At 44.9% G+C, this 11473-nt stretch overlaps 1 long non-coding RNA gene across 1 annotated transcript; it reads right to left on the reverse strand.

Annotated features, from left to right (window-relative positions):
* Positions 1-4086: 4086 nt before the first annotated feature.
* LOC109705420 lies at positions 4087-5651 on the reverse strand. The gene is made up of 3 exons (XR_002214751.1): positions 5562-5651; positions 5047-5109; positions 4087-4126 (listed from the first exon to the last, which is right to left on the reverse strand). It is a non-coding gene; the product is annotated as an uncharacterized LOC109705420 (long non-coding RNA).
* Between the last annotated feature and the right edge of the window lie 5822 nt (positions 5652-11473).

Here is an 11473-nt window from a genome sequence, read left to right on the forward strand (position 1 = left end):
CTTAGGCACACACCAACGGTTTCTAAACCGGAGTGCGCCGTCGGTCCCAATGCCAAAATCATCGGCACTACCGCTCTCAACTTCCCGACGCACCTTTTGGAGATATTCATCTGAAGCTTGCAACTCTTTAATCTTCTCCAATAGCGTCGGTTGAACAACCAACGCCGCAAGTGTCGCCGGTACTCCCGGTGCTACCACCTCCAATCCAAGCTGTTGCATCTCCTTTTGTAGTAATGGTTGGGGTGTAATTGCAGAAGCCAAATTTCCCCCCGATTTTTTACTAAATGCATCGGATACAACATTCGCCTTCCCGGGGTGGTATAGAATAGTAACATCATAGTCTTTCAACAATTCTAATCACCGCCGCTGTCGCATATTCAACTCCTTTTGGGTGAACAGGTACTTAAGGCTTTTGTGATCCGTATAGATCTCACAATGTTCCCCATATAGGTAATGCCTCCATAGCTTTAGCGCGAAAATAACCGCCGCTAGCTCAAGATCGTGAATCGGGTAGTTCTTCTCATAAGTCTTCAGTTGGCGTGAAGCGTAAGCTATAACCCGCCCGTTTTGCATCAAGACACACCCGAGTCCCACGTAGGAAGCATCACTGTATACCACAAAGGTCTCCCCCGGCGTTGGTAGAGCAAGCACCGGGGTCGTGGTCAACCTTTCCTTTAACTCCTCAAAGCTCCGCTCGCATTCGGGGCTCCAAACATATTTCACCCCTTTGTGTGTAAGGCGCGTTAGTGGAGTAGTTATTTTAGCAAACCCCTCCACGAACCGCCGGTAGTAGCCCGCTAGCCCTAGGAAACTGCGGACCTCCGATACACTCGTCGGGTTAGGCCAATCCTTAATTGCCTCCACTTTCCCCAGATCCACCGAGATACCATCGCCCGAAATTACATGACCAAGGAAAGTGACCTCCGATAGCCAAAAGTCGCATTTCTTCAACTTGGCATACAACTTTTCTTTTCGGAGTATTTCCAACACGGTCCTCAAGTGCTCCTCGTGTTCTTCTTCGGTCCGAGAATATACCAATACGTCGTCAATGAATACCACGACGCAACGGTCCAATAGCGGACGGAAGACTCTATTCATTAAGTCCATGAACGCCGCCGGGGCTTTAGTGAGCCCAAACGGCATCACCGTGAACTCATAATGGCCATACCGCGTACGGTACGCCGTCTTGTGCACATCTTCGGGCCGTATCTTCAACTGATGATACCCCGATTGGAGATTAATCTTTGAATATACCCTTGACCCCTGCAGCTGGTCAAATAAGTCATCAATCCTCGGCAACGGGTACTTATTCTTCACTGTAACCTTGTTCAACTCGCGGTAATCCACGCAGAGTCGAAGTGTGCCGTCCTTCTTCTTAACGAATAGCACCGGAGCTCCCCAGGGTGACACACTCGGCCTCACAAAGCCTTTGTCGAGCAAGTCTTGCAATTGCGCCTTAAGCTCTTTTAGCTCTGCCGGTGCCATTCTATACGGGGCCTTCGAGATTGGCGCCGCCCCCGGGACCAAGTCAATAACGAACTCGATCTCCCGGTCCGGTGGCAATCCCGGTAACTCCGCCGGAAATACATCCGGAAATTCGCACACCACCCGAATGCCTCCCAAATTCGGGTGCTCTTTTTGGGCTTCCACCATTGTCGCCAAGTAGGCCACACAACCACCTTTTATCATTTTCCTCACCCGAGCCGCCGACACGGTCGCCGCGAAAAGCGAGCTTTTAGCTGCTTGATACACTAGCTCCTCTCGATCAGGCTCGCGAAACGTGATCACCTTACTCTCGCAATCTATCACGGCATAATACTTGGAGAGCCAGTTGGTCCCCAAGATCACGTCGAAACCCCACATTCGGTTTAGTACCAACAGATCAATCGGCATGACCCAGTCACCTATCTGCACTAGGCACGCTACACATTCTTCGTGAACATGAAAAGTATGCTTGACCGAATTTACCGTCCAATAGTCATAATGGTGCACGATCTTAATGCCATGAGTCCTAGCGAATGATGCATCTATAAATGAATGCGATGCACCTATGTCGAATAAAGCTCTAGCTCTGGTGCCTCTGATAGAAATAATACCTGCCACGATGTCGTCGGGAACAGGAATCGGCTCCTCCTACACCTGAGTGGCAAAAACCCGCCCACTCGATGCCCTCGATGCCTCCGGTTGACGCGATGAGGACGAACGTCCAGCCGACAAAGCCGGTGGTAACCCCGCCTGCTGTCTCGGGGTATAAGGAACTGATGCCGAGGTCGGTCCAGATGAGCCCCAGCTCGGGCACTCCCGAATCATGTGCCCCGCCTGGCCGCACCTGAAGCATTTTCCTTCGCCCTGCGGGCATGCCGGTGGTTGATGGTTACCGCCGCAAATAACGCAACGGGAGGGTCTCTAACCCTTCGACTACGGTCGGGGATACCGAGAGGGTTTCTTTGCACTCGGCCGGCCCCCGGTGCCAATCCGCCGCTTGTTTCTTGCTCTTATCCCTTTCCTCAGCTGCGGCTTCGCGCTCCTCACGCTCGTGGGCATAGCCCCGCTCTGCCCACAGTGCTCGATCAAAAGCCTCGGCGAAGGTTGGAAGCTTGAGGATTTGCACGGCCCGATGAATCCCCGGCCGAAGCCCACGCACAAACCAATCGGCCCGGTCCCGATCATCACGAACTACATCCGGGACACAGTCGATTATGTGGGAGAACTCCCGCTCGTACTCCCCCACCGATCGGTCGCCCTGCTTCAACTTGCGGAACTTTTCTTGCAACTTCCGCTTCTCCGTGTCGGGAAAATAGTTGGCGAACAACGCCCTCTTAAACTCCTCCCAAAGCATAGGCGGGAGGTCAGAAGATCGATCCTGCTTCACTCGCTTCCACCACACTTTGGCCGCCTTCTCGAGGCAGTGTGTGGCGAGAGGTACTTTGTCTTTCTCCAAGGAATAGATATCCTCTCTAACGACGCGCTCCGCTCAGCTTCCACACGCCTGCACTATCGGAATTTTGCGGTTCCGATCGTCCAAGTATCGCCGTCACTGTACGGCCGCAACCGCTGGCGCCGCGCCACCCACCACTGTCGGCACCACAACGGGGAGCGCAGGGGGTTCGACCCCCGCCTGAGTCGCCGTCATCTGCTGCCGCTCCAACGCCTCTTGGAGCCTTTGAATTTGCTCCCCTTGGCGTTGGACCGACTCCGCCTGTTGCCGCACCACGCCAATGAGCGCGGCCAACTGCTCCCGAAACTCCCCGTCGCCTCCCACTCCAGGCTGCACGGGAGCCGCACTAGGCTCCTCGGCCATCGACCTCGTCCGCGGTTGTCCACGAGGCAACTTAGGTCGCCCACGAGGCGGCATCGCTTCCTGAAACGAAGCCATTCACGTTAGTTACTTAGACAGTATACTCGATTGTACCCAATCTGGCGAAAGCAATAAGTGTATTTATTCTCCTCCCTAAGCATCATGTCGTCGGCCGCCGATCACAACACAAAGGAAAGAAAACAAATAACAACTTTATGTTAGTCTCTAACCACATTAGAGACTTACAAGCATTAAACCAATCGTAAGCTTTCGCTATACTTTGTTCAACGTCACTCACGTTTCCTAGATCCTTAAGGTCTTTCCATTCCTAAGGGTCTCTAGGTCCATCCTATACCTTCACCTTTGGCTCTTTTACTCTCTGATACCATCTTATCTGTCACGCCCCGAACCCGATCCTTTTGGCCGGTTCGAGAGTGTGAAACAGACGCCGAACGGACAGAGCCTCCCCCGTCCGCCCAAGGCTCAACAACAGGTACAGATAGAGTATATAAATTGCATAAGTGGAAGCATACACAATGGCTTGCACGAGGGCAAGCAATAGCCAAGAGTGAAAGTAAACAGCTACACCTATAGAATCTATTACAACTTTGCATCATTTCTTTTTACATCTCATATCACCCAAAATATAACTTTTGACATTTAAAGTAAATATCCCTTACATCATTCATTAAAGTAAGTTCGTCATCGAGGTACAAAAGATGATATAATAAAGGGTATGCAACTAAGGTAAATGAACAACTCGGGCGGTCTCTACCTAGGGCGCGAGGCCCTTACCGCGATCGTCCGCCGGCTCGCTGGGTCCCGGCTCTGTGGAAATAGGGGTGTGAGAACTACAACGAAGTTCCCAGTGGGTTCGGCAACCAACCACGCCGACTATCCCACTAGGTCTAATCAGACATAATAGAATAAAGGAAAGTAAGTAACCAACTAGCAAATGCACTAATATGCCTGAACAATATAAATGATATGCACAATATAATGCTCATGATGAATGCAAGATCATAGTGTTAATACCCAATCTCTTGGCTAACCCGTAGGTTTCGCCCTCAACAAACTCACCAACTCAAAATCCCAATAATCGAGGAGATACCCGCTACAACCCGATGGGACCGTCCTCTGGGGAGATACCTGCTACAACCCAGTGATGTCGACTCCGGAGCACATCGCCCGAGGGGGAGCTACCGCAACCTCGAGCAAGGACTAATGTGAGTACGATCAATCCTACATTCGAGGATTCCAAGTTCAATCCATTCCTTAACTTTAAGGAAGACTATGCTCAAATGACTCTTAACACTAAGGTTGAATGTCATAATATCTCGGCCGTTCTTGTTCTTGCATTCTTTTCTATCACCAATATCATATACGCTATCAAGTTCTTGTACTCATGCCACACTTGTTTACTAAGTGTTCTATATTCTTGTTCTCACGTCAAATGCCACACTTGTTTACTAAGTGTTCTAGACTCGTCGATGTCACTTGCTTAATCTATGTCAAAGTGTCACTTTTCGTTTACTAACCCTTCTAGGTTCTTGTCACAATCATGCATACATAGGGATCATCATTCTCACATTCTTAAAAACATTTAACATGCATTTGAATTTACATTAGACTATATAAAAGAACTCACAATTAACCCTATTATGCAAGATGCTCAAAATGCATAAATGCTCAAAGTATGACACTTAGACATAGAGAGATTTCCGATGTCCTTGGAATGCACCACCCACCTCGAGGGGTAGTAGAAGCAAGGTGTGGAGTCTCGTGCGCCACACGGACGTCGAACTCGTGTCCTACAACCAAAATAGTGCCAATTAGGCCCTATGTACATGAACTATTTTCCAATATTTTCGAATGCTTAAACGGAGTTGTCCAACACGTTTAGGACACCCCCAATTAGGTTTCTACGGGTTCAATTTGTCCCCGAAAAAATTCTAGGGCAAAAACCCCAATTTTCAAACCCTAACAATGTCATTTGGCATATCCCCTAGATCGATCTCATTGCTAAGCAAAAGATAGCTTAGAATCAACCTTGAAGCTTTCTAATACCCTCCTTAACCCATTTGAACCATCCCTAGGGCATCTACTTTGAGCCCTAGTGATCCACCATGAGAGGGCTTCATGAAAACCATGGATTTAATGGTTTCATGGGTCCCCAAGGTTTCTAAATCTAGAAACAAGCTCAAAACCCTAAAACTTTGGGTTAAAATCCAAACCCTAAACTCAAATAAGTGATTAAACTCACCTTTGTCCAAGCCCTAGCAAACTCCTTCTTGTTGGAGAGCTTCTTGACCCTCCAAAGCTCCAAAATCTCCTTCTCCTAGCTCCTCTCCACCTTCTCCTTAGCTCTAGGGTTTGGTTCTAGAGAGAGAAAGAGAGAAATGAGAGGAATGAGAGAAGGGGAGATGAGTGGCTGTGGGAGGGTGAAAGAGAGGGGTTGGGGTGCTAACATGTTGCTACAATTGCAACTAAACCCTCCATCTCTTCTTATTTGCAACAAGTCTCACTGGGCTGTCTGGAGCCTCTTGTACCGGTACACGGGGTCTTGTACCGGTACAAGGCCAATTAGCAGGCCAAACCCGAGAGCTCGGTTCTCGGTTTCGTCGGGCTTGTACCGGTACAAGGAGACCTTGTACCGGTACAACAACCAGAGCACTGTTCCGTGATGGTTGTACCGGTACAGCCATCACCTTGTACCGGTACAACAGCTCCAGAATGCTGTTTTTCGCTTTTCTTCGGCTCTATTTCGCGCCGGTCGATGCTAAAAGCATTCTAAGTCTTTCTAAACTCATTTTTCCCCCTTCCAACTCGCTGGAATGCAAGAGGAACTGGTTCATCGCTTTCCTTCGACGCTTTAACCAATTTGGTCAAAGTTTGAATATCGTTTTCGGGTTTTGATACGTTACATATCATAATACATACATACATATATATACATACATACATATAATACAATATATATATATATATATGTATAGAGTGGGCTGTTATGCTTCTGGAAGCACGGAGCCCTCTGTGCTTCCAAGTTGTTTTCGATGTTCGGACTTTCGAATCGACGATCGGCTCCGTTAGAATTGATCTAGAGTATTTGAAGTACCTAAAAAATAAATTTTGTGATTTTTCGATATCATTTGCCTAGTGATCAAAGGGGCTCAAAATCAATAATTTTAATGGCCGTGGTGAGCCGTTTGCAAGTTTAACGGTGTAGAAATATACAAATCACATGAAATTTTGATAGAAAATTTTTTATACCATATAAAACAAGATCAATAACTTTGATCTAAAATTTTAATGTCATATCATCATATTTTGTAAGATTTTTATTTTCAGCCGTTGATTTTGAGCCACTTCGATCACTAGGTAAATGATATCGAAAAATCGCAAAATTTATTTCCTAGATACTTCAAATACTCTAGATCAAGTCTAACGGAGCCGATCGTCGATTCGAAAGTCCGAACATCGAAAACAACTTGGAAGCACGGAGCGCTCCGTGCTTCCAGAAGCATACCAGACGCACCTGTATATATATACATATATATATATGTATATATAGATACATATATATATATATATATATATAGAGAGAGAGAGATTAGGCTGGAAATACTATTTAATAGGCACAATGACTTGGTGCTTATTAGTTTCTGTCATTGATTAAAAAATGTCAGTTAGGATGATGTGGCCATGCGCCTAGGGTTGTAGTGGGTGGTTAGTTGAATAGTAAATTAATCGAACGGCATGAAATGATAAAAAAGAGGTAATCTACTGCAGAAAATTTGATAGCACAATGCTCGTGCTATCGATAGTTCCCCAACCGACTATTATAATAATTATTATGTATATAATACTATATGTATAATAATTAATATATGTATATATAATGTATGTATATTATATACTATATATAGCATATATATATACATATATATACATTATAATATCACATATATATATATAGTTTATTTGAATGCTATCAGTAAGCAACCGGCTTTGTGCTAATCAATGCCCCGCGACCGCCAATTTGGTCGGTTCAAGTACGTCGATCAGACGCCGAACAGACAGAGCCTCCCCTGTCCGCCCAAGGCTAACAACAACGAGATCATGTATGTCAACAGTTGCACAGGAAACACCAACCTCATACATGATCTAAGCAAGTACCAATACAAGCAATCAATAAAAGAGAGAATAAACTAGCTATTACAATTCCATTCAACATATACATCGAGTTTACATTTTTCATCTCCAAACTATATACATGTCCATCCACAACTCTCCAAAATACATATACATCATGCCCTCTCATCTATACAGGGTGTGCTAATGCATAAAGGAAAGCTGCTAGCTAACTAGGGCGCTATGCCCTTACCGTGGTCGTCGCCCGGTACGCTCGAACTCTGCCCTACAACAAAGTGGGGTGAGAACTATATAAATATAGTTCCCAGTGGATTCGGCTGCCGACTTCGCCGATCTTCTCACTAGGTCTAAGCAGGCATAAGTAGATAGATAGATAGGTATGAAAATGACCTGCTACATAGTAACGAAATCTACAACATGCTACTATGCCTCAATAAACAGAATGAATGTATGAATATAGTAATGTACTCTACTAACAAAATACTATGTTCCAAACTGCATGATATAAAGAAAATGTCTCCATAGTAATGAAACCCACTATCAAGTACTAAGTCTAATGTCCAATCTCATCTCAGCTAACCAAAAGGTTACGCCCAAACTCACATATCAAATCTCGCCGGTGAGTAGACTCTGCGCTACAAACACCCGAGACCGCCTGCTGGGTAATCATGTTACCCAAACGCGACATCCACTCCGGAGCTCACTACTTGGGGTAGAGCGACCACGCCAAGGTTACACAGACTATACGAGTACGATCCAATCCTCTCACTCGAGGATAGTTAGTGCCTCTGTTGCACTAGTTCACATGCTACTACTTAGGAAATCATCTATATTCCTAAGTTCATGTCAAAGTGTTCCTACTACACTAGTCCAAATGCCACTCTCTGGTTCACATGCTACTACTCAGGAAATCATCATTTATTCCTAAGTTAATGTCATAGTGTTTCTACTACACAAGTCCAAATGCCACTCTTTGAGTTCATTTATATGTCCAAAGTTCATCTTTTGTTCCTCGATACTATAGGATTCCATGTCAAGACCCAATCTTCATGTGTCCACTAAATCAAGTGCTCAACTCACTATATGATTTCTACTATGGAAACATGCACGGAATTGAAATACAAGTACTTAACACACCTATAATGCATGATAACAATATATATGAACATATGCTATGATAAACAACTTGGATATAGAAGGAAGTTCAACTGCTTCGGGATGGACACCCCCCATCTTCTGGTGATGCCACGAAGCTTGACTCCAACTTTCATAATTTTTCGCCGCCTATCTCTCTCGACTGCGGGAAACGAAGTCAAAAATAGGCTTTCCTTTAATATCTTCGCGCCTACTCGTCGGATCGCCGAACCGAGTTCACCAATGCGCTCGACTACCTAGCAGATAGGTATAAAAGAGATCAATCCCAACTTTAGATCTCAATTTAACAAAAACCTTTTTCGGAACCCTAGATGTTTGATCTTGCAAGAATACACCATAAAGATCCTCGATTCAAACGAATAACATCTATTTAACATCAAATGGTTCTACTAAAACCAATTCTAGAGTTTCAAACTCAAACCCTAGAATTCTACCATTAAATTACATAACGAAACTCGGTAATTAAATTCTAACACTTGGTTAAATTGACCAAAGTGTGAGGTTGGTACACTTTCGGATAGAGCGAAGGCATCCAATAAATGAAAAATGCATTCGGGGACCTTCGAAAGCTTTGGAAATCAAAATTTGCAAACTGCAGGTTTTGTGCTCTCGGGGACCGGTCCCTGGTGGGAGAGACCGGTCCCCGAACGCGTAGCCAGCGAGATGGCTGAGAAATCGGCTAAGTCCTGAAAAATCAGCTCTCGGGAACCGGTCCCTGCGAGGAGAGACCGGTCCCCGGAGAACGGTTCCATCAAGGAAGACCGGTTGCATCGCGCATAGCCTGCGTAGTCTGCGGGAGGAGCTCTCGGGGACCGGTCCCTCACTGCGAAAAATGCCCAGTCTGGGTAGTGCACAGAGAAAGAGTTGGGGGACTTAGTTGCAAATATTGCAACATGTTATATGGCCCATCCCCTCTCCCCTTTTCACAGCACACACACACACCTCTCTCCCTCTCATTTCCTCTCCTCTCTCTCTCTAGAAATCACCTAGGGCTTGAAGGAGAAGAAGAAGAAGAAGCTTGAGGAGGAATTTTTGGTGGACTTGGTAGGTCTAGGAGCTCTCCAACAAGAGGGAGCTTGCTAGAACTTGGGCCAAGATAAGTTTTTAGCAAGTAGAGCTCTAGAGTTTGGAGTTTAACCTTAGATTTTGGAGTTTTGGTCTCTTTAGAGGCTTTAGAAGAGTAGTAGAGCTTTGAATACCATGAAACCCTAGTTTTCTTCATAGTGCTCTAATGGGGGATTTCTAGGGTTTGCATTCTAAGCCCTAGGGATGGTTGGGATGGTTCTAAATGAGCTTCTAGAGGTTAAACAAGCTTTCTTTTGCTTGTTTTAGAGATCAAAATCTAGGGTTTAGTAATAGGTTTGGTTAGGGCTCTAAATTTGGGGCTTTTGCCCCCGAGTGTTTCTAAGGCAAATTGACCTTGTAGAAATCTAATTGGGGGTACTCCCGACACGTGGGACAACTCTGTTTAATGTTACGAAAAGGTTTAGATGGAGTTATTGATAAAAAGCCTAATTCGGCTTCGTTTTGCCGCAGGCGAAAAAGTAAAGCTTCAAAAAAAATTCCAAGAAATTCACCGTAGCATCCTCTCAACCTTCTAAGGTGGGTGGTGCATTCCAAGGACCTCGGAAATCCCTTTATGTCTAAAGTGTCATGTTTGAACATATATATATATTGAGCATATTGTATAGTAGGGTTAATTGTGAGCTTTTATTGCATGATTGTGAATTTAATTTCGTATGAAATACTTGTAAGAATGTGAGAATGATAACCCTATTTATGCATGGCGAGTGACAAGAATCTTGAAGGGTTAGTGAACAAAAGTGACACATGGACATAGATCTAGTGAGTGACATCGATGAGTCTAGAACACTTAGAAAACAAGTGTGACATATGGCATGAGAACAAGAATATAGCACTTAGTAAACAAGTGTGGCATGAGTACAAGAACTTAGTAGTGTATATGACACAAGTGAAGATAAAGAATGCAAAGAAAAGAATGATTGAGATATTATGACATTTCAACCTTAGAGTTAAAGGTCTTTGAGCATGGTTTTTCTTAAAGTTAAGGAATGGATTGAACTTGGAATTCTCAATGTAGGATTGATCGTACTCACTTTTAGTCCTTGCTCGAGGGTGGTAGCTCCCCCTCGGGCGATGTGCTCCGGAGTCGACATCACTGGGTCCTAGCGGGTATCTCCCCAGAGGACGGTCCTATCGGGTTGTAGCGGGTATCTCCCCAGTTAATAGGATTTTGGTTGGTGAGTTTGTTGAGGGCGAAACCTACGGGTTAGCTAAGAGATTGGGTAAAGAAATTGTGATCTTGCATTCATCATGAGCATTATATCGAGCATCGCATTTTATATTGTTCAGGCATATTAGTTGCATTTGTTAGTTGGTTACTTTCTTTCTTCTATTCTATTATGCCTGATTAGACCTAGTGGGATAGTCGGCGTGGTTGGTTGCCGAACCCACTGAAAACTTTGTTATACCCCTATTTCCGCAGAGTCGGGACCGAGTGAGTCGGCAGACGACCGCGGTAAGGGCATCGCGCCCTAGGTAGAGACCGCCTGAGATGTTTTATTCCTTAGTTGCATACCCTTTTGATATATCATCTTTTGTATTTTGATGATTATAGTTGTTAAAAGAAAGGACATGAATGATGTAAGAGAGTTTATTTAATATCAATGTTATATTTTGGAAGAATGGGATGTAAAAAGAAATGATGCAAAATTGTAATTGATTTCCTAAGGGGCTGTTTGGTTCCATGTTTTTCCAACTGCAGTGCAGTTGGAAATGCATGCATCAATTACTTTTTTGTTTGGCTTGGTGCAGTTGGGCTCAACTGCAGTAGTTGCATCCGCATGA

The sequence above is a fragment of the Ananas comosus genome, unplaced genomic scaffold (genome assembly GCF_001540865.1).
Source record: "Ananas comosus cultivar F153 unplaced genomic scaffold, ASM154086v1, whole genome shotgun sequence".
NCBI lineage: Eukaryota > Viridiplantae > Streptophyta > Magnoliopsida > Poales > Bromeliaceae > Ananas > Ananas comosus.